General features: G+C 41.4%; 1 protein-coding gene and 3 long non-coding RNA genes across 5 annotated transcripts in view; 2 read left to right on the plus strand and 2 right to left on the minus strand.

Moving 5' to 3' along the window:
* Positions 1-26,801, minus strand: part of agbl4 (AGBL carboxypeptidase 4) — a 599,711-nt gene that overhangs the window by 439,616 nt on the left and 133,294 nt on the right. The window lies entirely within an intron of this gene.
* Positions 5,009-17,488, plus strand: LOC148354743 (uncharacterized). The gene is made up of 3 exons (XR_015852203.1): positions 5,009-5,234; positions 16,668-16,759; positions 16,835-17,488. It is a non-coding gene; the product is annotated as an uncharacterized LOC148354743 (long non-coding RNA).
* On the plus strand, positions 18,398-19,847 carry LOC148354744 (uncharacterized). The gene is made up of 2 exons (XR_015852201.1): positions 18,398-18,639; positions 19,383-19,847. It is a non-coding gene; the product is annotated as an uncharacterized LOC148354744 (long non-coding RNA).
* Positions 19,931-21,104, minus strand: LOC148354745 (uncharacterized). Its single transcript, XR_015852202.1, has 2 exons — positions 20,725-21,104; positions 19,931-20,310 (listed from the first exon to the last, which is right to left on the minus strand). It is a non-coding gene; the product is annotated as an uncharacterized LOC148354745 (long non-coding RNA).

The following is a 26,801-nucleotide window of genomic DNA, read 5'->3' on the forward strand; positions in this document are numbered from 1 at the left end:
TTTTGCCGCATTTCAGACTTCAAACATCAAGATATACAACTGTAATTTCTTGTGAAGCAATAAGTGGGACACAATCATTAAGTGGAACACACTTTATTGGATATTTAATTTTTCTTAACAAATAAAAAACGAAAAAGTGAGTGTGCAAAATTATTCAGCCCCATTGAGTTAATACTTTGTAGCGCCCCTTTTTGCTGTGATCACGGCTTCAAATTGAAGCTGCAAGTCGCTCAAAATTTGGTCTCATCTGACCAGAGCAGCTTCTTCCACATGGTGGCTTGCGGCAAACTTTAAACGACACTTTTTATGGATATCTTTAAGAAATGGCTTCCTTCTTGCCACTCTTCCGTAAAGGCCAGATTTGTGCAGTATCCGACTGAATGTTGTCCTATGGACAGATTCTCCCACCTCAGCTGTAGACCTCCGCAGTTCATCCAGAGTGATCATGGGCCTCTTGGCTGCATCTCTGATCAATTTTCTTCTTGTATGAGCTGAAAGTTTAGGGAGACGGCCCGATCTTGGTAGATTTGCAGTAGTATGATACTTCTTCCATTTCAATATTTTTGCTTGCACAGTGCTCCTTGGGATGTTTAAAGCTTGGGAAATAATTTTGCTTTCAAATCCAGCTTTAAACTTCACAACAGTATATCTGACCTGCCTGGTGTGTTCCTCGTTCTTCATGATGCTCTCTGCGCTTTAAACAGACCTCTGAGATTATCACAGTGCAGGTGCATTAATACAGAGACTTGATTACACACAGGTGGATTCCATTTATCATCGTTAGTCATTTAGATCAACATTAAATCATTCAGATATCCTCACTGAACTTCTGGACAAAGTTTGCTGCACTAAAAGGTGCTGGATAATTTTACACACCCACCTTTTCGTTTTTTATTTGTTAAAAAAGTTTAAAATAGCCAATAAAGTGTGTTCCACTTAATGAATGTGCCCCACTTATGGCCTGACGCCTTACAATAAATCACAGTTTTATATCTTTATAATTGAAGTCTGAAATGTGGCAAAAGGTCACAAAGTTCAAGTGAGCCAAATAGTTTCGCAAGTCACTGTAGCTACATTTTCAGTCGCAGGAATCATTTACCACTGGGAAACTACCTGAATTTGTTTCATGGCTCATAATCTCATCTCATCAGCTGCACCGCTTATCCTCAGTAGGGTCGCGGGGGTGCTGGAGCCCATCCCAGCAATCATCGGGCAGTGGGCAGGGGACACCCCGAACTGGTTGCCAGCCAATCGCAGGGCACACAGGGACAAACAACTCACTCGCTCATTCACACCTAGGGACAATTTGGACCGGCCAATTCACCTGAAATGCATGTTTTTGGAATGTGGGAGGAAACCGGAGTGCCCGGAGGGAAATACCCATAATTAATACGTAATGCTTGCACTAGCGACCCATAGAGGACGATGACGCTTAATAGGACAATGCCATACAAACTAATGCCAGCTGATGTTAATCACCAGGGAAGAAGAAATTCAGGAACAAAGCAAAGCTATCAGTGTCAGTGTCATTCGTATGCACACTTGTTGCAAATTAGGCAAGCACCTTACCCAAAATTGAAGCACTTTTCAAACCTTGAAAACACAACATTAAAATTCAAGCATTTTCAAAGGTTCCAAGCATGCATACAATCCGTGAATATATATTAACTGTACATGTTTTCTCTTATTAGATCTAAGCACACCATTCATGCAAAAAACTAAAAAAAAAAAATGTAAATAAAAAGGGTACATATTGATAAGTTCCAATTGGCAGTTCCGGATTGCCACAAGGGGCAGAAATGAGTAAGAAAGTTCCGAGCTATTTTTCCCCCTAATGCTAATGTGCATTCTAAAGCAAAATCATCAACACAATAACACCACCCTACCCCCAAACTCTCTCACACACACACACACACACACACACACACACACACACACACACACACACACACACACACACACACACACACACACACACACACAAACACACACACACACACACACACACTCATTTGCCCTTCAAGTCACCTTTAAAACGAGAATCATTTTGTCATCATTCCCACAAATGTTTCTCATTAACATAACATTCACCCAGAGGTTTGACAAAACTCTGTTAGCCATAAATAAACATCAACCAAAAGGAGATGTGCATATGAAAAATAATCTAATATTCAGAGTCTGTCGGCAAACCCGATTCCAATGTCCCCTGAGCTAATAGCTCACATCGTATACACAGTGCTGGATAATAACGGTCAGATGATCAGCTTTGGAGTGAATCACATGTATTTGACACACTACAATGATAAATTGATGCCTGTTGAGGGTGGGGGCATAGTGGGATGGTGTTCAGCCCCCCTACCACTATCTGACGCATGCCCGCAGCTATATTGTTACTTTTATCGCTCCCCATATCTAAATGAAGCTCGCTCGCAGCTGGAGAAAGGTGACCCGGCTGCTAATCAACCACCGGAGTCCTTAGTCAGGGAATAGTCTGAATAAAATCTGAATATTGAAGCTATTTGGATGATGTAAAACCATGTAAACATAAATCTGAATGTTATCTTACACTGAAATTCAGTAATCCCTCGCTGCTCAGCATTTTGGTTATCTCTGGTTCACTGCTCAGTGGATTTTGAATTAAATTGTCTTTATTGTCATTGATATAAACATATTGTGCATTGTGTTCTACAGCAGACAGTACAGAAAAGGGGGGCAAGTTAGCGAGGACTCTGTGTGTTGGGTGGGCGTGACTGTGTGCGTGACTGTGATAGGTTGGTGTATGCTGTATGTGGTCCCCGCAAAACCAACTGCGAAGCACAGCAGTTAGTTAGTATGTTAGCAGCTTATTACACTGAAAATAAATTAATCAATTCAATAGGACTCTAAGGAAAGTCAGAGGAGTGCAGGAAACTAGTGATCACCAGCTGGTGCTCTCTGGATTGTTATCAGATCTGGTAAGAGGCTGACACAGTGTTGAGAGAGAAGGCGAAGGCGGTGCAGCAGATCTGGCCTTCTGCTACGGCTACGTAACAAACTACACTGCTGAGCTTGTTTCTTACCAACGCCAGATCCATTACCTATGAAACGGATGACCTGAAACTACAACTCAGGGGAAAACACTAAATTTGAGACAGTTGAATTTGAATCATCCAACAGACCTGGTGCATACCGAGGATACCCAATAATAGTGGGTGGCTAGTCAGCCACTGTCAAAAACGCTCTCTTACACTCCAAGGAGAAGCTCTCTAATTGTGTTGTGCTTCTGTATGATGTAAATGAAGAGCATTCATTCAACTGCAATTCTGTGTTCTGTTTTTATTTGTGGATATCTATATATCTTGGCACAGTTGTATACACTTAGTTGGGAGGACGTTATATTGAGGTAAGTTTGACCCTTGGGGGCCTTTATGAAGGTGAAACGCTACATAACAGATTTTCACTTTTCGTGGGGGGTTCTGGTCCCCATTAACCGCAATGACAGAAGAGGCGAGCCGTTTAATTTGAAATGAAAGTGGAATGAGAAAGCTTGGTGCGTTGGCCCATCTAAATGCCGTGACTTGTTTTCATAAACTGCTCTGAACATTGACAAATGTAATACTAACCAGAGTGACTCAGTCAAAAATTAAGGTGTCATATTTGACCCTTCTGTCCTTTCAAACACACGTTAAGAATATTAGTAATACAACTTTCCATCTTTTCCTTCTTTGCAATATTGCTAAAATTTGCCCTATGCTGTCTCAGTCGGATGCGGAGATTATAATTCATGCGTTTGTTACCTCCCTTCTTGATGAATGTAATGCACAACTCTCCCGTCTCCCGAAGTCCAAGATCAAGAGCTTTCAGTTGGTACAAGATGCTGCAGCGAGGCTTTTAACTAAGACAAGAAAGTTGGATCACATTACCCCGATTTTAGCTAACCTGCATTGGCTCCCTGTTAGTTTAAGATTTTAAGGTTCGGTTGGTGGTATACAAAATCATGCATGGCCTTGTTCCCTCATATCTTTCAGATATAATTTCCCCCTATGTCCAGGTCCGGAGTCCTTGCTCTGAAAATGCCGGTCTACTAGTGATCCCAATAGCCAAGAAGAGATCCAGGCCCCGGTGCTGTGGAATGCTCTTACCTCTGAGATTCGATCTGCAACCTAAGTGGAACTGTTTAAATCCAGGCTTAAAACACGCTTCTATTATATAGCCTATGAATAACCTATATTTTATGTTGACAATAATATGTGTATTATTTGTTATTGCAATATCCGTTGCAGCCTGGTCATCCTGGAAGGGGGAGGACCTCATGTGCGGTGCCTTCTCACGGTTTCTTCATTTTGCTCCTGTTTAGGTTTTTGAGTTATCCCTTGCCCTCATGTAAATAAAGCTTGTGTGAGAAACGTTGCGCATCTGGGTCCTCCTCCTGTTCTGGTCTTGACACTTTATAGAGCATATTATATAAGGAAATGTTCATTTTTTTTAGTACAAAACAATACAGGTTACTTATACAAGCCTTAAACATATGTATATAGACCTTAATCATAAAAAAATATACCATCGAAGCAACTTACGAACAAATTCAACTTTTGAACAATCTTCCGGAACCTATCTTGTTCGTAAGTAAGGCAGCGTCTGTATATTAAAACAATATGACAAAAGACTATTCTTGGGGGGTGGACCATATTATGAAGTGCGTCTTGTTGAGCAACACTAATTTTTATTTAATAAGACAATCCATTACAATCAGCTCAAAGGTAAGAAATACTCGGACTATTGCCGATTGTAAAATGAGAGGATATGTGCCCTTTAAATAAGCTTCAGGATGGCACACAGTGGCAAACGTCCTTTTGTTCTCCACAACCCGCAAAATGTGTGCAGACGTCAGGAAACATATTTATTTCCTCTCCCGCCTGCTAATCCCCATGGAGCTGTTTAACGTCAAGGCAGAGATTTGACAAGGCGGGGAGGGGTCGCGCATTCATGCCTCGTAACCGAAGTAAAAAAAAAAAAAAAAAAAAAAAAACGCAGTCGTGTTGTTTCCGAGCTGGCGGGTGACGGGCAGAATGCCGGCCGGTTCCCTTGACGCTTTTGCGGCACACGGCTCTTAACGCTCACATTCTGCTGATCCTGCAGCACCATGCTTGCGAAAACCACCCCCTCCTCTGCCACCCCTGCTCTTTACACCAGCAGAACACCCAGGTCACCTTCTCACTTACTGAATTTAATACTCAGCAGTGGGAAAAAAAGAGGTATGTAATTTTTTCTCCTTGAGTGGATTTTTAGATCATTTGAGAGAGGGATTTATTTTTAGGGGGGTTGGGGGGTGTTGAGTAGGGTCTTGAAGTGTACATACACCAGGGTTTGTACACCTTTTTTTAAAAGGACTTTTAAAGCCATTTTTCAGACCTCTCTCGTACCCTTGAAAGAAGAAATTTAGTGAGAATTACGTATTTTACAGATCCACAAATACAGCTGGGATTTGAATATGCAATTTCTAAACTTGTGTGCAATTACCAAGACAGACTATCTTTATATTTTGAGAACGTTGTGTACAGGTATATATTTGTGGATCGGAAGAATGTGTGTTTAAATATTTTTGAGACTAATGAAATGAAATGATCTGCATTTTATATAGCGCTTTTCAAGTCAATGACTTCTCAAGGCGCTTTACAGTGTGCTTCACATTTCCCAATAGCGGCCTTGCACCCATGTAAGGCGCTAACCTATTTATTGGGGGTATTAGGGGTTCAGTGTCTTACCCAAGGACACTTCGACATGTAACACAGACGAGCCGGGATTTGTCCTGGGATCCCTTGATCCCAAGATGAGCACTCTACCTCCTGAGCTACTGTCGCCCCATATCGCCCTAATCTCTCCCCATATAGAAGTTGGGTTAAATGACAGCAATATGTAGCTTACAATTGTTGCAGGTGTCATGAACCAGAACAGGATCAGGGCCCAAACACGTGACGTTCTCACACAAGCCTTTTATTTTATGGGAAATGGGGAGTCATGCACGTTCGACAGCAGTCTGGCGTGAAATGATAGGAAGCCAGAGGCCGACTAGATCGATACCAATTGCAGAATAGATATCGGTCATATGGGGTCGATACCGGACAGGACGGACAGACAGGATTGATAATGAAACAGGATATCGAAAATAAACTGGACAAACAAGACGGGAACGAAGACTGGAGAGAATAATAAACAGGAAAAAAATAAGCTGGAAAACTGGAAATCGATAATAAACAGTACAAAAATAAACGGGAACAATAACGGACTGGAAATACCAACAGGAAAAAAGGACCGAGTCAGAACCCACCTCACGCGGGGCAGAGGTTTGTTGACGGACTGACCAAGGAAAAATGAGAGCACTGAGCTTAAAAAGACGGAAAGCCAATCTGTCAATGAGCCGCAGCTGGCGCCACACGGGCGGGGCAATTGGGCGCAATGGCAACCGTGACAGCAGGAAGTTCTTTCCATTACAGATTACTACTGGGAAATGCTAATCTAATTATTTGAATGGCCCATAATTAATGTCCATAATTCACAGTGCCCTGTTTAGGTGTAACATGTGTTTGTCGTTGGGAGCAACCTGTAGAGGGCGGTGACACCTCACCTGACAATGCCATACAAACTCATGCCAGCTACTGTTAATCATGAGGGAAGAAGAAATACAATGGCAAAGCGAATTAACTAGAGAGCATTGTCAGCGTCATTTTATGAAATGAAATGATGAAATGATCTGCATTTATATAGCGCTTTTCAAGTCAACGACTTCCCAAAGCGCTTTACAATGTGCTCCACATTTCCCAATAGCGGCCTTGCAGCCATGTAAGGCGCTAACCTGCTTATTGGGGGTATTAGGGTTCAGTGTCTTACCCAAGGACACTTCGACATGTAACACGGGCGAGCCGGGATCCCTTGATCCCAAGACGAGCGCTCTACCTCCTGAGCTACTGCCGCCCCACACATTTTATTTTTTCTTCATCTATCGAGATAGACTGCAGAGAAACATGGTAAGAACTTTCAAGAATTTAAGAGCACTTAACTAAAAACTGCAATTTTAAAACCTTGAAACTACAAGGTTAACCCCCTTAATGTTCCAACTGGGCTTCAGACTGTAGGTAAACAAAGTTGTGTCTTCACGATGTCTGGGGTCTAGTACAGGTGATTCTAGGACCTTTCATCACATGACTGAAGTAAAGAACTACTACATTTACAAACACTCGATCTGCACTTGAGTAGCAGTAAATTCATGTTCTTTTGTTATCGATTCAAGTGACTGTATCCCCATACCAATGACAGGTATCGGCATGCCACAAGCGCTTTTGTTTGTTTTAAGTCACCGGTATCAAAAAAAAGGGGTGCGGCAACCCCCCTCGACCCACCCCGGCTATTGAGTTACGTGTCTAAGTCATTTATAATGGGTATTCACTGTGCCAGCGCAGAAATCGTATTTGGCATGGTGAGCTAATATGATCACAAGCATTTTAACCAGTTTTTTTGGGGGGGTTCTGAAATTACATCTGTTCCTTGGAGAGCTTTTTCCGTGTCCCCTCCCTCTCCGGGCCGCCGTGATCTGATTAGACAGCGCTGTCTGTTTGAGCCTTCTTCCTGGACCATCCGTCCAGGATCATCCATCCACGGTCATTCATCCAGGATGTTCCGTGACAAGTCTGTTGTCGCTACGTTCGCTTGGTGTGGTGGCGTGTTTTTTTTTTGTTTTTTTTTGTTTTTTTTACGGAAATGAAAATAGTAATACCTCGCTACATCACGGTTTACTTTTAACATTTTCGCTACTTCTTGGATGTTCAATGTCCATGGTGTTCCGCCTTCTAATTGGCAAAACCGGGGTTTGGCAACTTGCATCTCAGGAGCCATATGTGTCTCTTTAGGGCTATAAAATGGCTCCCAGGCAATTTCCAAATATGTTTTAGCCCGAAGATGGCTGGGCTTGGCTCCAGCACCCCGTGACCCTACTGAGGATAAGCGGTGCAGATAATGGATGGAAGGATGGATGGATGGATAGACAATCATGACACAGACACTTTAAATGTTTTCCAATGAAATAAAAATGATTAAAATACATAATACATGTGTGTGATTATGTGTGAATATGTGCCTAGTGAAAGTATTAGCCCCTCCCAGTAACCTTTTGTCATATTGTCACATTTCAGGCTTTAAATTTAAACTTGAACAAAGCTTCTGAAAATTAACACGATTATAGACACAATCGAAAGTTGAACCAAACGATTTCAATATTTTACATTATATTTACAATTGAAAACAAATCAGAAAAGTTGGTGTTGCAAAGATAATGCCCCCCTGTTCTCTCAGCTTAGCCAACTGACTTCAACTAAATTATGAATGATCCAATGTCAACCTAAATGACAATGACCAACAGAGTGCACCTGTGTGTCATTAAGTTGAGGTCTGTGAACGTAGACAAAGACCAAAAAACACACCAAGTTAAAACCTGAGCTGTTTTCTAGGGAAGAATGTGTAAATATGATTATTTCAAGTTGTGCAAAACGTGTAGAGATGTTCCTAACATAAACAGTGGCTGGGATTTCAGGAAAAGGAGGTTGAATTAAGTAAGTATTGTATGTATTATTCAAGGGGGGCAATATTTTGCAACATTGTTTTTGATAACACGATATACAATGTTGAATAATGTTGGTTTATTTCAAGATTGCGTCTTATACGTTGTTGATTCTTGGAAAATATTTTTAGAAATATGTCTATAAGTTTAAAGCCCGATATATCGCAATATGTCAACAAGATAATGAGAGGAGTGGGGATAGTTTTGCAAGGTATCGTATACATTAATTTGCATAAACCTTTAAGGTCTTCCTCCTGTGTCCGTCTCAATACTTTCGTTTACCAATACCAATACTTGTATCGGTACTCGTATCGGTCCAAATAAGAGACATTAAATGAAGCATCTCATCACAATAACCAAGCTTCTTCTCAAGGTTAATTAAAAGACAAAGTTTAGCAAAACTTTGCTGTATTAGCGGGTCTAAGTAGTCACCAAATGCCTTTTAGCAGGAATTTAAATCCTGCTGAAGTTTCAAAGTGGTCCTCAGAGCTTTGGGAAAGTCCTTTTAGTGGGGACCATAACATCTGAAGGTCAGCACTCCGAATCAAACTAGAGGAAAGTAAAACTCCTGCCAAGGTGCCCGGACAAAAGATAATCCACTAATAAGGACAACATATGGAAAACAGTTTTAATGAAGGTTATTAACAACGTACTTGACACGACTTAAAGAGAGGGCCTGATTAAAAAAACATGGGGGTCTTGTGCCATGTTTTGGAGGATCTTTTTATTAACCGTCCGGAGGAGTGGAGGGGGCAGTTTTGAGTGACAGCGAGGGCACACGGTTGGCCATTGATCCGAAGTCAGATGTGGAAGTGTGGCACTCGAGGCTAAACGGGAGTGACAGTCTAGCCATCCATTATATATGATGACTCCCACAGGCCGGATAAAAAGGCCGCCGCCTGGCCAAAGGCAATTCTAATTGTTCCGTGTGATGCCTACAATAGAGCAGACAAAGGGAAGGGAGGTGACGATCTGCCGCCACTCAAAAAAAGGGCATCCGTCGAAGGCTGCAACAATTAGTCGACATAGTCGACAAAAATCGAGAATAGAAATAGTTGACGATGAGATACATTGTTCACTCATTTCACTATACGCATGTTTCCAAAAGTTTAAGGCGGGGATGTCAAACTCAGTTTGGCTCTGGGTCCAGATCCATACTTTTTGTTCTCAGGCGGGCCGGATCAGTAAAATAATGTCAACTCAACAATGCTTTATCAATAACCCTACGTTAGTAACCTACCTAAGAAATTATAATCACGGATGACTGTGGATCTTCTCTAAACACAACATGTTTATTACACAAACAATGGGGAAACATGATTTTTATGTTTGGCATTGCATGTTTAACATCTGAACCAACTCATCACGCTATCCAAGCTCAAATTGTCATGATTACTCATTAATTTCACCCGTGCCCGCTCATTTGGCGCCAACTGCTGCAGTTACTTGTCCTTTTTCAAGCCCAGTCATTTCACTCTCCTGTTGTCAGTCCGTCAGCAAACCTCTGTTGTTACAAGGCAACCATTTTTGACTCTGACTCCCACCTGTCCCGTTTTTGCACCTGTTTTTCCACCTGTCTGACTGATCTCCCCGTTTGTCTCTGGCTATGACCTGTTTTTGATCCCGACCTCGTCTGCTCTCCCGTATCGGCTTAAAACCCGTTTTTGATATGGACCACATTTTTGCTTTCCTGTCCTGGCTATCGACCAGTTTTTTCGTCCTTGACACCGCCATTTCCCGCTACGGAAGATCGCCCTCCGTATTCGGATCAAGATCCGATTTTGTGAGCGGCTTCCTTCCCGCGTCAAGCGAGTACTGGATCGGGGGCGCTGCCCTTCCTCTTTCTATCAATAAAACTTGTGGTTAACGTTACGCAATTGGGTCCTGGTTCCGTTCTGGTCGTGACACAAATATTGCCATTTAGCGGCCGGGGAGAGCATTTAGTTTGAATTTATTTTAAAAAATCATAAACTTTTGGTGATATAACCTAGAGACCCGCTTTTTTTTTCCACAGACTCAGAGTTTTATGGTGGTCCAGATCAAATCATCATGTTCTGTACATCGTATATGTGTTTTTACGATGCACATTGAAGGGGGGTTTATTTAAAATAAAATGCATGCAGTACTGCAAATAGAGATACTGTATTTTCCGGACTATAAGCTGCACCCCCAAAAAAAATGGCCAGGAATTTGAAGGGTGCCTTAAAAACCGGTGCATCTTTTATGCGGACAAAATTGTCAAGTTAAGTCATGCCAAATTAATTTGTATAGCCCTTAATCACAAAATGTCTCAAAGGACTGCACAGGTTACAATGACACCATCCCCTGATCTTAAACCAACATGCGGGCAAGGAAAAACTCAAAACCTCAGCACGAGGAAAATAAGAAACCTTGAGAAGGGGCCTCACATGTGATAATCACCCTTCCAGGATGACCAGAGTGCAATGGATTTTACATTGGGTAAAAGTACACAAAACATAGTGAACATCAATAAAAGAAAACAATAGGTAATATGTTGGAATTTGTACAAAAAGCCCATAAAAGCAACGACACAGCTTCCCTATGGAAATGTGCTATTATAGATTAGTCCAAAAATGTGACCACTTTTGAATAGCAATGGTGGCATAGGGGATCGAACTGTATTAAATGGCAACAGCACCAATTACTAACCACCAAGCCGCTAGTACATGACTGGCAGTTCAAAATTTCATAACTTTGAATGCAATGGCAATCAAACCCAGTTCATGTCATTGTCATGATTTGCCCATTGCCCTAACCTGTGCCTTCTCGTTTCCTGATTGGTTCCCCTCCTATTTAAACTCAGTACTCTCATTCGTCCATGGCAGTCCGTCTGCAAACCTCAGCGCATGCAAGGCAAGCACTTTTGATCCTGGCTCGTTTTGATCCCGAGCACTTTTGATTCTGGCTCGTTTTGATCCCGACCTGTTTCCTGTTTCGATCACTGATCCAAGCTCCGTTCTTCTGTCCCAGCTACCCATATCCTGATTCTGTTTCCTGTAATAAAGCATTGTGTGAAATGTTACGCATTTGGGTCCCCTGCTTGTACCGGTCGTGACAGTCATGGAATGTGCGGGTTCCTATCCACTAGACCAGGGGTGTCCAATGTGTCCCCTAAGGGCAGCTGACATACCCGCGAACCTGTTTGGAAAATAGCCAGTTCTGGGTAATTGTGATTTTCTAGTAAAATTACTCTATTTAACCCTACTTCCAACAAGCATCTTGGTAATAACATAGCAACAACATGATTAGTTTTTTTTTAGAAATGCATACCGAACTGGGTGCCCTTTGTGCTAATTAGGGCCCGGTCACACAGCCTTTTGCGTCTGCATCACGGGTAAAATTTTGCGATTTTTTTTTTGCCCGTGGTTGCCCGCGGTAGAAAATGCGCCAAATTGGCCAACCCGCTGTTCATCCGTGGTATGCCCGCAAAACAGACGCCGGCGACTGTTCCGCTTCCTCATCGCGTCAGTTCCACGTCCTTTCCGCGTGTGGACCACGGGTATAAAAGCTGCCGAGCGGGGCTGTAAAAATCATAACCGCTCAAGACAGTCCCGTGAAGATCAAGATTTCAAGCTATGGCACCGAAGAAGAAGCCAATATGTTATTATTGTAATAGTTTTTCATTTTTATTTTATTATCTTGATATGAAAAGAAAAGAAATGTCAGGAAATGAAAATGGATTAAGACGAGGTCACTACGGTGACGGGGATCCATGTTCACCCCTTGACGTCTCGAGCACAACTGACGTGTGCTCGGCAAATCGCGCTGAATATACGCGGAGAAAGGCGTTTGACCGTCACACGCGTTACACACGCTACTTCACGTGATAACGCCGCGATACAGGCGCAGAACAAACGTGCTATGACCGTGCTCCACCCGGGATTACCCGCTAAAATTCCGCGTCCTACCTGCGTGTAACCACGCCCTGGCCGCGGCCGTAGCACGTCGTTCCGCGTCTGTACCGCGTCATATCCTCGTGTGAACCACGTGTGCCGCCCGCAGTTACCCGTGGTCTAAAGTTTTGAGCAGCGCAAAACTTTTTTGCGCGGCCAACCGCGTGTGAATTTCTTGCCGCGTGTAAAGCACGGCTGTATCTCGTCTGTATCGCGATCTCAAAGCGTCCAACAGCGTCTGCTTTACGGGCAGAAATTTCTGGTCGTGATTCAGCCGCGATACAGACGCAAACGGCTGTGTGACCGGGCCCTTAGTAACAAAAAGTTGCTCTTAACTTGAAAAATGTTCGAGACCCCTGCACTAGACCATACGGATACATACGACACATGAAAAGGCATTAGGTTTTATTTGATTATCACTCTATTTTAGTCACACTACCAGATATGTTAGAAATAATCGTGTTTCACTTTTTCTCAGCTCAAACTAAGCATTGCAAGCGACAAAAGTTTAGATTACGTGCGGCCATGCATTCATTTATATTTTTCATGACGACCAAATACCTTTTTTACAAGGCTGTTTTCTTCATTCAGTTGAGAATAATTGAATTACTTCCCACAATGCCCTCATCGTCATTCAGTTTGGAATCTCTTCATAAAGTCGGCTGTACCGTGAACTGGTTTAGTGCCTGACAATATTATTGTGGGCTGGCTCAAAAGGAACATCAATGATTTGGTACAGTTACTGAAAGTAGTGTGATGATGAGATAAGACCTTATGCGTTTTAATGTGCTGCTACATCCCTATGGGTTTAGTGGAAAGAATTTGGCGCAGTCCATGCCATGGTCTGCCTGATTGAGGAATTTGCAAGTGCGTGGTTGTCAGGTAATTGTGTAACCCAAGCCCTTACAATAGTTTTAATTCAATGTGCCTTCTTGTCCAGTGTGCCTTAAATATGGAAAATATATCACCAAAAACTAAATTTTGGGGGGTGGGTCAGGCTTTTATAAACGAGTGACCAGGTCGGGTCGGGCGACCAAACTTAGTTGAGTTTAAGTTGAGTTACCTCTAAGACAAAGGGAAGGCGGCAATAAAACGAGATTCCCTGTCTGAAAAAGTGCATCCGAGGGGTGTTTAGCGGAGGTGAATGTGTGGTGCAGGTGATGAGGGAAAGTGCGAGGATGCATCAACAACATCAGCCCAGGGTGGCGCCGCCTGCAGAGGTAGCAGATGGTGGACGGCTGGTGCGAGGACGTAAACAAATACGTAAAAAAAAAAAAAAAAAAAAAAAGTGTTGTTGTCGTGACGATGGAAAGTCAACACAAGAGAGAAATAAGTGATCCGAATAACCCAAATTCAGATTGTGTTTGATTTGTGTATTAAACCATTTTTTAAATTTTATTTTATTCATTAAATGATTATTTTAGGTGGTCAGCACGGCGGGGCGGTGGTTAGCACGTGTGCGGCACAGTTCTGAGGTCATGGGTTCAAATCCAGCTACCAACCTTCCTGTGCGGAGTTTGCATGTTCTCCCCGTGCTTGCGTGGGTTTCCTCCGGGCACTGCGGTTTCCTCCAACATTCCAAAAACATGCATGTGGGGTTAATTGGCCGGTCAAAATTGTCCCTAGGTGTGAATGAGCGAGCGAATTGTCTGTCCCTGTGTGCCCTGCGACTGGCTGGCAACCAGTCCTCTTCCCACTGCCCGGAGATGGCTGGGATGGGCTCCAGCACCCCCCCCCGACCCTACTGAGGATAAGCGGTGCAGATAATGGATGGATTATGTTAGTTTTCGAGGTCACATACTACACATTAGTAACATTCATGTTTTGAAACGGTTATATGGAATATAGGACTTGCATGTTGAAAAGAAATAAAAATCAAGAAATATTCCCTAAAATGACTGAAAACCAGTAGTTGTATGTGAAAAAAAACACATTTTATAAAATGTTTATTTAAAAAAAAAAATGGTTGGAATGTACTGCTTATCCTCAGGAGGGACGCGGGGGTGCTGGAGCCCATCCCAGTCATCAGGGGACACCCTGTACTGGTTGCCAGCCAGTCACAGGGCACACAGGGACACACAACTCGCTCGCTCATTCACACCTCGTGACAAATTGGACCGGCCAATTAACCTGACAAGCATGTTTTGGGAATGTGGAAGGAAACCCATGCAAGCATGGAGAGAAAATGCAAACTCCACACAGGAAGGTTTGATCCCATGACCTCAGAACTGTGCCATGGACGCGCTAATCACTCACAAAAATATATAAAGTATATCATAAAATAAATTTTAACCATTTACGAGAAAAGGGAAACATTATTAATTGTAAAATCTATTAAAATTTAATCAAAAATGTATTTTAAAAAATGGCTGGAATTGATTAGTTGTATGTAAAAAAATGCCCCATAAAAATCGAAAATTGTGGGGGTTTGCATGTTATCCCCCTGCTTGCGTGGGTTTCCCTCGGGCACTCCGGTTTCCTCCCACATTCCAAAAACATGCATGTCAGGTTAATTGGCCGGTCAAAATTGTCCCTAGGTGTGAATGAGCGAGCAAATTGTCTGTCCCCTTGTGCCCTGCGACTGGCTGGCAACCAGTTCAGGGTGTCCCTTGCCCACTGCCCAAAGATAGCTGGGATGGGCTCCAGCACCCCCACGACCCTACTGAGAGAAAGGGATGAAGATAATAGATGGATGGATAAAAATAACCATGTGGGAATCGTCAAACCTTCGTAGCATTAAAACTTGTCAGTAACTAGCTTCCATCTTCAACTTCGCCTTTTTTCCACGTTTCCCAAATAATCAATGAAAAAAAATCTCTAAAAAGTCCTTAAAGTTCAGCGCAAACTGTGGTCCGTTTGTGCCAATTAGTCGGAAATAGAAGCGCTGGCTCACCAATGGACATAACAAGCACAAACACTTTAGAAAATGACCAGGGAGATGCATTTTTTATGTCGTGATCAAAAGCTATTTCCATTCTATGAGACTTCAATAATGCGACGCTTCCATTTGAAATGAGCGCCTATATCATTTCACAAAAGCCGTGAATATCAGCGGGGGTGCTATATGTACGTGCAGCTTCTTGATTGTAAAAGCCAGTAATTGTGTTTTTCACAAAGAATGAAGCATAAATGCAGTATATCTCCATCTTGATCTATCTATCTATCTACCCTGGTTATGTTCCTCGAGAGGGGTGACCAACAGCAAGAAAAACACATACACAAAAACAAAGAAAATAAAAAAAAGGGAAATAGTAGCAAAAAACACATAGAAAAGGTTTTGGACCATGGCCAACCCAAATGCCCAAACACCCAAACAAATTAGGCACCTCGGCACCTAAGTTGGTCAGTTCATCCCTCCAGATGAAACGGGACACCAGAAAGCGGCCATGTCACTCGGGTCAGGGTGACACAACACACTATTCTGTTCCAACAGCAGGGCTCAACAGCTTTCACTGGTTTACCCCTGCTGCATCATACGGGTGCATTATATTTAGACCTCTTTCCACTCATAATACAATCCATCCACGTCAATCGCGGACTTCCTCTTGGTCTCCTTCCATTTACTTCTGCTCTGTAGATCCTCTTCAACATTCGCTCCTCATCCATCCTCTCCATGTGTCCAAACCAACCGAGTACTCTCTTGTCCACACTCTTGCTCAATTCCACTACTACCCCAGTTACCAAAATTCTCAATGTTTCCTCAGAATCAGCCACAATCGCTGTTTCATCTGCAAACAACAACTGACTAACCTGCCACACCGTTCCATCATCTCTACACCTCTGCCAAATACTTTCTCACCACACCATCCATGTATACATTAAACAGCCATGGTGACATCACACACCCCTGTTTCACACCAGTCAACACAGGAAACCACTCACTTGTTTCACTCCCTACTCTTACACGTGCTCTGCTGTTCACATAAAAACTCTTAACTGGTTCCAGCAACTTTCCACCCACTCCATACATTACCATCACCTGCCACAACGCCTCTCTGCTTTTTATTTGTTCTTTAGAAAACCCAAGGTTCTTTGACAAACATTTAATGTTTAATGTTGGTATTCTTAACTTATTCATTGTCATTTCGTATAAATACATATTCAAAAGCATTGTCTATTGGTGCCACAACGTAACACATATTTTTTTCTCATTTTCTCTGAAGGATTTCAGTGTGGTTAATCATCATTAGATGACAGGAATGGCTTTAATCAGATCTTTGTCCACGCATCGAGAACCCCAAACTTCAATGAGCATGTGAGTGTGTTTGTGTGTGTTGTAGGACAGATGTAAGCTCGGGCGTAAAATAATGTAGCCCGACCCCACCCGCAGGTATAAAAGCCCGAACCAGCCCGAGCCAGACCAATTAACATGAGTTGAGGGACCAGGCCCGAAGTAAACCCGAAGCTGCACTGCGGCGCGGAAGTAGCGCCAAAGTGTGCTACTCAAGGAAAAGTACTGTTATTCAACTAAAATGTGGTCATCCAAATAATCGCTTCATTGAAAGTAAGTGTGTTGAACATTGTGCATGCTGTGCAGATCCTCCATGAGGAAAAAACAAACAAACAAACAAAACAAAAAAAAACAGCCAAAAAGAAGCCCCGCCCGGCCCGATTGACATTGTATGCACGAACCCGGCCCGGAATTCGGACCTAGGTTTTCTCTCCCTGGGCATAATGAACCGGTTCAGCAAAGTGAAGCAGAGTTTTGAGGGTTCAAGTTTATTATATAAAAAAAAACAAACAAAAAAAAAAAAAAACATAAAAAAAAAAAAGAAAGACAAACTCCCATCGTCGTCTGGTAGGAAAGAGATGACATTTCCTGCAAGTCTGCAGGAACCTGGTCACCCGATCGCCATGCTGACTGAAATCGTGTGAAAAGTCTTGAGAAGTCCCAGCGCTATTCATGCAAAAGTTCAGTGTTCTTGCAATAAAATTATCTTTTGCAAGCAAAGGGCCCTTGTTTTTATGTTCGGCATTACTTACATGTCAGAGGTATCACAAATGCAAACAAATAAAAACAAATGTGCTTGAAAGGACCCCTCTCCAAAAAGCTGTTGTTTTCAGAAGTGTTGTTTACAAAACAATGGTAAAAGCTATTTTAGTTTTCTATTAATAAGATGAGGGTTAAAGCTTTCTTTCCATATGTCCAATGTCTATTTTAAATGTTTTTAGCTACAAAAATCCCTTTTCTTTAGGCCTTGACAAAATTAGTCTAAATGACAAAAAAAATGGCTGTAACCAGCACCTTCCATTCAAGAGAAACGTCTGGCATCAAATTAGTTAAAAGGGACGTGACGCGGCATTTGATTGGCCAATATTATCACAATCAAGCTGATGGGCGGATGCTCAGTGTGACTTTTGCAACAATGGAACTGATCTGGGAGGGGAAAAACATTGTAATCAAGCTTTGGACTGAATTAGCGTAGCATCGTCCAAAAAAGTCTGAATGTTATTTGGAAAGTACAAAGTGTTACACACAGTTATTAATTAATCTGTTAATTTTAGGGCCAAGCAATGCAAACGTCCATTGAAAATGGCTGCAGTATCAATAATTAGCATTCATATTAGTAGCTGTCAACCTTACCCACAATGCTAGCATTAGTAAATAAGTTCTGTGACTCTAGTATTACCTGCTAAGTTATTTATCGTTAACTACTGCAGCAAAAGCAAAGCTAACCACCAAAGCAATGTTAACTGAACTATCTCATTCTAATTTGACATTTATTGAATATTATATAGGAATGATAATCAATTTATAACCTATACAAATTGGGGTGTAGCTATGCCAAAGAATATTAAAATCAGCTTTATATTCGACAGTTAACATTAGCATTCGTATCTATCAACCTTATCCACAATGCTAGCATTAGTAGATAAGTTTCGGGACTCTAGGGCTGAGTCCCATTCTTCGCACTTTCACTCGCTATGTGCCCTAGTCACTCGGTTTGCGCGTTCACGTGAAAATGGGGTGTGTCCCGATACTCTCAAGTCCGAGGCAGAAGTGACCTCAAACCATCTCGTAACCACTTCAAGACCGAGGGGGCTCCCTACCTCACTTGGCGGCGAAGTGACTACCCAGAAGTCTTTGCGAATTCTCAATATCAACAAACATGCCCGGAAAGGAACCGCACAAATGTAAGTAGTTTTCCACAACCACGCATGTATTTGGAACAAAATGTATTGAGATATCTTAGTTAGACGTAAATGCAATAGAAAATAGTATTTTCGCGTTAAAACACGAACATTGCAAAATCGCTACTTTACGAAGTGCACTAATCTACCAAGGGAGCTGGCAAAAAAAATCTTCACGCTACAAACTGTAAAGTAGGATAACTGTGCAGAAAATCACGGTTCAGCCCATCCCTGTTTTTATCTTAAACGAGTCGTGCTTATACATCTACATGGAGCATAGTCAGAATACCGTTCTGGACATAAGCCCTTGTTTACTGCACACAATTTCGGGTGTCGTGTTTTATTTACAATATGATTCTTTCATGTGAGATCAGAATGCATTAGTTTTCATCATGCATTATGAGTAATGTCTCCGAATTTCACGTGGAAATACAGTTGAAACAAATTACTATCACACAGTCCACTGCCTTCTCTGTAAACACATATTAAGTAAACTAATTACCTTCTCAAAATGTTGTCCAAATGTGGAGACAATTCTAAAGCATATGTGATGCTGGCCAATAGAAGGCTCTTACAGCCATAAGAATAACATGTCATTTTTTTGTATCTATTCACTATCAAATAATTATCCAGAACACATCCTATCATTTCCTGTCTCATATCAACTTGTTGAGCATCCTATACACAGTTGTTTTGTACAATACATCAGCATTAAGTAATTCTTGTTTTTTCCACCCAACCTAAAGGCCACTGTAGAACGTCCCGTGGAAGAGCTGGTCACCATCACAGCTACCACGCCATCCACACCACCGGGCACGTCGTTGGCACCTTCTAATCCGGCGCCAAACCCCAAATCACCCAGAAAAAAAAGGAAGCACGATACACTCCTTGACTTTTTGAAAGCGGAGTCTGCCGGAGCGAGGAATAGGCTCGAAGAAACTGTGGCCAAAACTGAGCGGTTCCCGTCCTTTTTGGGAAGCTCGTGGACAAATTTCCAGAACAGTGACATCTCTGCAATGTTTCCCTTTGTTTTATAAAAGGATAATATTGTTTTTTTTATTAAGAACTCAATGAAGTTCCAGTTTGTGTTTTCCAGCTTCATGGAAGTATTGGTATATTTTTGTTAAAATTTGTGACACATTATTTACTATTATGTATTTTGGCCCAATGTGAGTTTGTTTTTCTGAAAGTAAACTATTATTTAAGCTGGAGTGATTTGTAGTTGTTTTCTTTCCAACAGTCACATAGTTCACACACAGTATCTCACATCATTATGAAATAAACCACCAAGGTGTTACTCAAAATGAAGATGTTTATTGAATAGTAATGCAGAAAAGCACATAATGCAAATGTGGGTCTGACTTAAAGAGCCTAAATATGGCTTTTGGGCAATTTATTCCATATTAACTGTGGACAATTCTTTGTACGGTGGACCTGGGAACCCTGAAGACCCGTGACACCACACGGTAGGACAGAGCGTGGGCCAGCCAGTACACGTAGATCAGGACCTCCAGCCACGGCCCTGTTCCCTCTTTAGCAGCTCATGCAGGGCCCACATAACCTAACCTTCTTGCTCAACCTTAAGTCCTGAATGAGTTCTGACTCCACATCCAACCATAAGCACAGGATGGGAACATTCCTGTCCAACCTGTCCACGCTTATGGGACAGCCACTCTGGAACACAATAGATAACAATTTAGACATAAAAGTGGGCATAGAAAAGAAAAAGACCGCTTTAACTGTGATGTAAGCATCATGAAAAAATGTTGAAATGACCTTTTTTATATCCAATGACAACTCTTTTGAATTAAATTCCTTATGAACTAAGGTTTTTGGGTCGTACAGGGAAGTTTGGTGACGATATTATGTCAGCTTAAGGGTCAGGTGGACTGTTCTTGTGTTTGTTTACTTTTCGTCATGTCACACATTCAAAACCCCTACTATATGTCATAAAATGGCATTAAGATACTAATAAGTAGATTGCCATTTATGTCTACACAAACATAGGATATTATGTGAACGTGCATTGTATGTTAACTCTTACTGTATTTGACCGAACGGGTCATTTTTTTTAATGAGTGTACGTACCTTGTAAAGATGAATCAGCACTACATAGCGCCAAAGCTGTCTTCAGTATAGCACATTTCTCCTCCGTTGATTGGAGACACGGAAAAGATGATGAGCTTTCACGCAATCGGTAATAACACAGCTGTAGCGGGCATTTTTAACGTTGCACGAACTCTCCAACTGACACACTACGTTGAGACTCGAGTTGTTTACATGTGACGTAGGCCTATACGTCACTAAGGTCTACAGCCAATTAATATTACCGCCATCTCCTGGACAGGGGTGGAACCTTGCAAGTCTTGTCCAAACCTTTTCCACTTTGCACTCCACTCGATGAGGGCACTCCTCTATCGAGGGACCTCACTGGAGGGTTCTCGGGGCCGAGTGAGAGAAATGGGATTGGGCCTAGCATTTGCTGATAAATTATTTAACATTAACTACTGAAGCGGCTAAAGCAAAGCCAGCCACCAAAGCAATGCTATTTGCAAACTCAACTATCTCATTTTGTATGTACTTATCTCATTTTAATTTGGAATGTATCAAATATTATAGAAAGGTAATACTGAATCATTTTCTATTTATTTACATATTTACTTGCTTTAATCACATCATTATTTCTAAGAGTGGTACCAATTGGTTAGGGTCATAAAACTTAGCGACACGTGTGTACCTTCTTTGTATTTTCCTCAATAATCTAAAGCTTTGTTTCTATGGTTATCATATTTTTGTTTCTCTTATAAGCACCACTGCAAGTATTGGGACCCAAAGTGAAAAACATACATTACAAAAATACACAAGCACAAACGATTGTGAACTGAAATAAGAGAAAAGGCATCGTGGGAAGTTGTTGGGCCAATATCATATCAGCATCGGCATGATGGTTTGACACAAACTAATAGCATATAAGCATCCAATTTGATTTCAATAGCAGACAGACAGAACTCTATATATGCATATGCAAATGCTTTATTATACGTTTTTAGGCACGCTAAATGTCATTCAGAGCGGCCGAAAGACTTCTTATTCCAAACATTAAAAAGAACATGCTGTAAGGTGGGGTTGATGTATCTCGGGGGTCTACTTTATATGAAATGTATGTACATATGTATGAATATACATACAGTGCATCCGGAAAGTATTCACAGCGCTTCACTTTTTCCACATTTTGTTATGTTACAGCCTCATTCCAAACTGTATTAATTTAATCTCTTATCTCAAAATTCTACACAAAATACCCCATTATGATAATGTGAGAAAGTTTTTTTTTAAACCTTTTTTTGAATTTATTAAAAATAGAAAACTAAGAAATCACATTTACATAAGTATTCACAGCCTTTGCTTAATACTTTGTTGATCCACCTTTGGCAGCAAATACAGCCTCAAGTCTTTTTGAATATGATCCCACAAATTTAGCACACCTATCTTTAGGCAGTTTTGCCCATTCTTCTTTGCAATAAGTCTCAAGCTCAATCAGGTTGGATGGGAGACATTTGTGCACAGCCATTTTCAGATCTCTCCAGAGATGTTCGATCGGATTCAAGTCTGGACTCTGGCTGGGCCACTCCAGGACATTCACGGAGTGGTTCTTAAGCCAATCTTTTGAGATCTTGGCTGTGTGCTTTGGGTCGTTGTCCTGCTGAAAAATTAACCTTCGCCCCAGCCTGAGGTCAAGAGCGCTCTGGAGCTGGTTTTCATCCAGGATATCTCTTTATATTGCTACATTCATTTTTCCTTCTATCCTGACTAGTCTGCCAGTTCCTGCTGCTGAAAAACATCCCCACAGCATGATGCTGCCACCACCATGCTTCACTGTAGGGATGGTATTGGCCTGGTGATGAGCGGTGCCTGGTTTCCTCCAAACATGGCGCCTGGCATTCACACCAAAAAGTTCAATCTTTGTCTCATCAGACCTGAGAATTTTGTTTCTCATGGTCTGAGAGTCATTCAGGTGCTTTTTGGCAAATTCCAGACGGGCTTCCTTGTTCCTTTTACTAAGGAGTGTCTTTCGTCTGGCCAATCTACCATACAGGCCTGATTGGTGGATTGTTGCAGAGATGGTTGTCCTTCTGGAAGGCTCTCCTCTCTCCACAGAGGAACGCTGGAGCTCTGACAGAGTGACCATCGGGTTCTTGGTCACCTCCCTGACTAAGGCCCTTCTTCCCCGATCGCTCAGTTTAGAAGGCCGGCCAGCTCTAGGAAGAGTCCTGGTGATTCCAAATGTCTTCCATTTACGAATAATGGAACCACTGTGCTCATTCATCCTCATCCTTCCCCAGATTTGAGCCTCAAGACAATCCTGTCTCGCAGGTCTACAGACAGTTTTTTTTTACTTCATGCTTGGTGTTTGTGCTCTGATATACACACTCAACTGTGGGACCTTATATAGACAGGCGTGTGCCTTTCCAAATCATGTCCAATCAACTGAATTTACTGCAGGTGGACTCCAATTAAGCTGTTGAAAGATCTCAAGGATGATCAGTGGAAAAAAGATGCACCTGAGCTCAATTTTGAGCTTCATGGCAAAGGCTGTAAATACTTATGTAAATGTGATTTCTTAGTTTTCTATTTTTAATAAATTCAAAAAAAGTTAAAAAAAACGTTTTCACATTGTCATAATGGAATATTTTGTGTAGAATTTTGAGATAAGAGATTAAATTAATACAATTTGGAGTGAGGCTTTAACATAACAAAATGTGGAAAAAGTGAAGCGCTGTGAATACTTTCCGGATGCACTGTATGTAGGTTGCTTTGGAATGTGTTTAGAAAAGTATTCATAGCTTGAAAAAAAAACTTAGGAAAGGTTTGATGGCAAGATCTGCAAGCTTTTTTTCCATGGTTATCATGTTTTTACTTTTCTCTTTAGCATCACTTCAAGTCTTGGGACCCTTAACTAATAAACACTGTACAGTCGCTCAGTTTTTAAGAAACACTTCAGATTCTGAAAGTCAGATAGAGAATAGCATTGTTGAAGGTCATCCAGCCAATAGCATTCCAGCATTGTCCTAATGCTGTGACGCAAACCAAAAGCAGCCCAGAATTTTTATGTCAACCAATAGCCAACTGGCCTCTTAGGAACATAACTTGTCATATTCACGCAAAATAAGTTGTTGTTGACATATAGGGGGAAAATACCATCGTGAGGATTTGCAAATGGCAAAGTGAAAATGTCGCAAGGTGGGTTGCTGTATGCCGGGGGTCTACTTTATATGTGTTCATATGTATGAATATATGTAAGTGTGATGCGTTTTGTTTTAAACTTGGAAAATGTTTTCACAAAATGATTCAAACCTTGAAAATGTTGCAAGATCTAAACACTTTGTTTCTATGGTTATATATTTTTTTAATTATCTCTTTAGCATCACTCCAAGTCTCGGCACCTTTAGCTAATGAACGCAGTACACTGACTCAATATTTAAGAAACACATTAGATTCTGACCATAAAATGGAAAAGAGCATAGTGGAAGTTCATCAACCCAATAGCAGACCAGAATTGTATATGTCAACCAATAGCCGTCAGGGGTCTTTGGAACATAACTAATCATTTGCACGCACGATAATTTATTGATATAACTGAACTATACAACTTATTTTTTCAAAACAGCTAAGTGAAAACAAAATAATTCATAACTTGAAAAAAGGGAATGTTCCAAAATCTGCAAGCTTTGTTTCCATGGTTATCATGTTTTTATTTCTCTCTTTAGCATCGCCCTTTAGTAGTCTTCACAAAGCACATGAGATTCCAAAAGTATTGTGGAAGGTAGCCCAGCCAATAATAAACGGCATTTCCTTGATGCCATGACGCGAACCAATAGCAGACCATCATTTTATTCAATGTTGACCAATAGCTGAGAGGCAATTAAAAAATGCAACTCATATATCGTAAAAGTTATTAGCACGGAAAATCCTTTATTGTTGATATAGTGGGGAAAATGTGATACTGAGGGGCTGAAAAAAATCCTATTCCACACTGTAAAGTGAAAAACTCCTGATGTGGCTCACTGTATGTCAGGGGTCTCCTGTACACGATCCTTTTTGTTTTAAGTTAAGTTTGACAGCAAACTGTAACTTCTGTAAGAGTTTTAATTCATTTTTATTCCCCCCCTCTATTATTTTACAGTTATGTCCTTGATGTGACTCGTTCCTCGCCGCGTGGCGGCTCCCCCTCTCCTCGTGAAGGTCATCAGTAGAATTGGAAAGTGCACTTTGCAGAGTCAAACAGATGCAGGGCAGATAGCGCACTGTTTATCTAATCTTGTATCGGCGCGGTAACCAAGTACAAACAAAGTCCTCCAGCAATCAGATGAGAAGGGGAACCTTTTTTTTTTTTCTCAAGGACTCGCCCTCGGATATTATTTTGGGTTTCGACCCCCCGTAGAGAGCGAGAGCAGCGTTTTTCGCCCTACACAGCCACTCTTTTTGTGAAGAAGTCAGGGAAATTAGCGTCCGTTTTCACAAGTTAGCTGAATCCGTGAACGATGGTGCGCTCTCAAGACTGGCTCTTCAATTGAGGCTACTTATCTTAATTGGAAAATGGAAATCATGTTTTATTTACACGAAATGGAAGGTAGCGACCCGCGGAGAGGAGCTAGCGCGGTATACATATCTGATGAGCGCGCGGCGGTTTATATCGGGCACTCTCAAATGTGAAGGTCATCGTATCATTATGGATGCGGTTCAAAGGTCATCCGTCCTCATCATCCATCACGCAAGTGAAGGAATCTCCGGGGTGTTTTCTTTGCTGTATTGGGCAAATCAGAGCTTGTTCTTGTGAGAGTTTCTTACGATAAACAAAATCCTTAAAGTTGCGTACCTTATTTAGCGCCTCCAAGTGGCAAAAACAATTACAGTATAATGGTGAAAATAATAAACAGAAATGCAGGAGTTTGTTAAACATGCACTTTTAAAATGCTCCTAGGTCGAGAAGTCAATATTTAATGAACATGAGGTTCACCAAAGGGAGCCGACATAATCGTCTGTTATCTTGCTGCTAGGGCTACCCTAAAAGGCTGTGCAAGAAAATGAGCAGTAACATTGAGTATTTTGGTCTTTTTTAGGTCTCCGTGGTTTGTATGCCTTCTTGAGTACTCTTTGTGGTTGCACTACACCAAGCAGCAATATTTAGTCAAGTCAAGGCATGTTTATTTGACCGGGGGATGGGGGGAAGCCCTTATAAGAAGTCTCAAGGGCTGTGGAGATTACAGAGTACAGATAAATGTTTCTTTTTTTCTTTTGCTCAAATAATACATACTGTCCCTTTAAAAATATTTCACTTTTTGAATGTATATGAAAATACACCTTTTTCTTATTCATTTTTTTAAAACCTTTTTATTTGTTTTAATTGTATTTATCTGTTCTACACATCATTAAATGTTTTTCAAAACAAAATTATATATGTATTATTTTTTATGATATATAATTTTGTTTTTCTTGCACCAAACTATGTATTTAATGTTGTTCAATAATTCATTTTTCGATATTAATTAAAAAGTAGGCAACAAGACCAGTAGGGTCGCGGGGATGCTGGAGCTCATCTCAGCTGTCCTCGGGCGGTGGGCAGGGGACACCCTGAACCAGTTGCCAGAGACATACAGCCATCCACTCACTCATTCTGACATGCATGTTTTTGGAATGTGGGAGGAAACCGCCAAGCACGGGGAGAACATGCAAACTCCACACAAGGATGTTGCGGTAGCTGGACTTGAACCCTGAACCTCTGTAACGGATATATATATATATATATATATATATATATATATATATATATATATATATATATATATTGCATTTCTTTCGTCTCAGATGCTTTTAATGTGATTGTCAATGTGTCTTAGATTTGTGACTCTTTCTGTTTTTCAATTCTCAACAGTTATCCAGAACCCTCCTTACCAATCAAGTACACAAAGCAAACCAATAAAAGGAGACCCCTTTGAACAGCGCTCTTATAGTCTCTTTTTCCTCTGCTTTTTTTGTCAATCATACTGTGTGCATTGCTCTCCTACCCGCTGTCCTTTGAGTCGGCATAATTGGAAATTTCCTGCACTGGGCCCTGTCAGGGTGAGGGACAATGCGGCGTCCGTGTTCCGCGGAGCATGCCGCAA

This window comes from Urocampus carinirostris, chromosome 12, assembly GCF_059441175.1.
Source record: "Urocampus carinirostris isolate Australia breed hairy pipefish chromosome 12, RoL_Ucar_1.0, whole genome shotgun sequence".
NCBI classification, from domain to species: Eukaryota; Metazoa; Chordata; class Actinopteri; order Syngnathiformes; family Syngnathidae; genus Urocampus; species Urocampus carinirostris.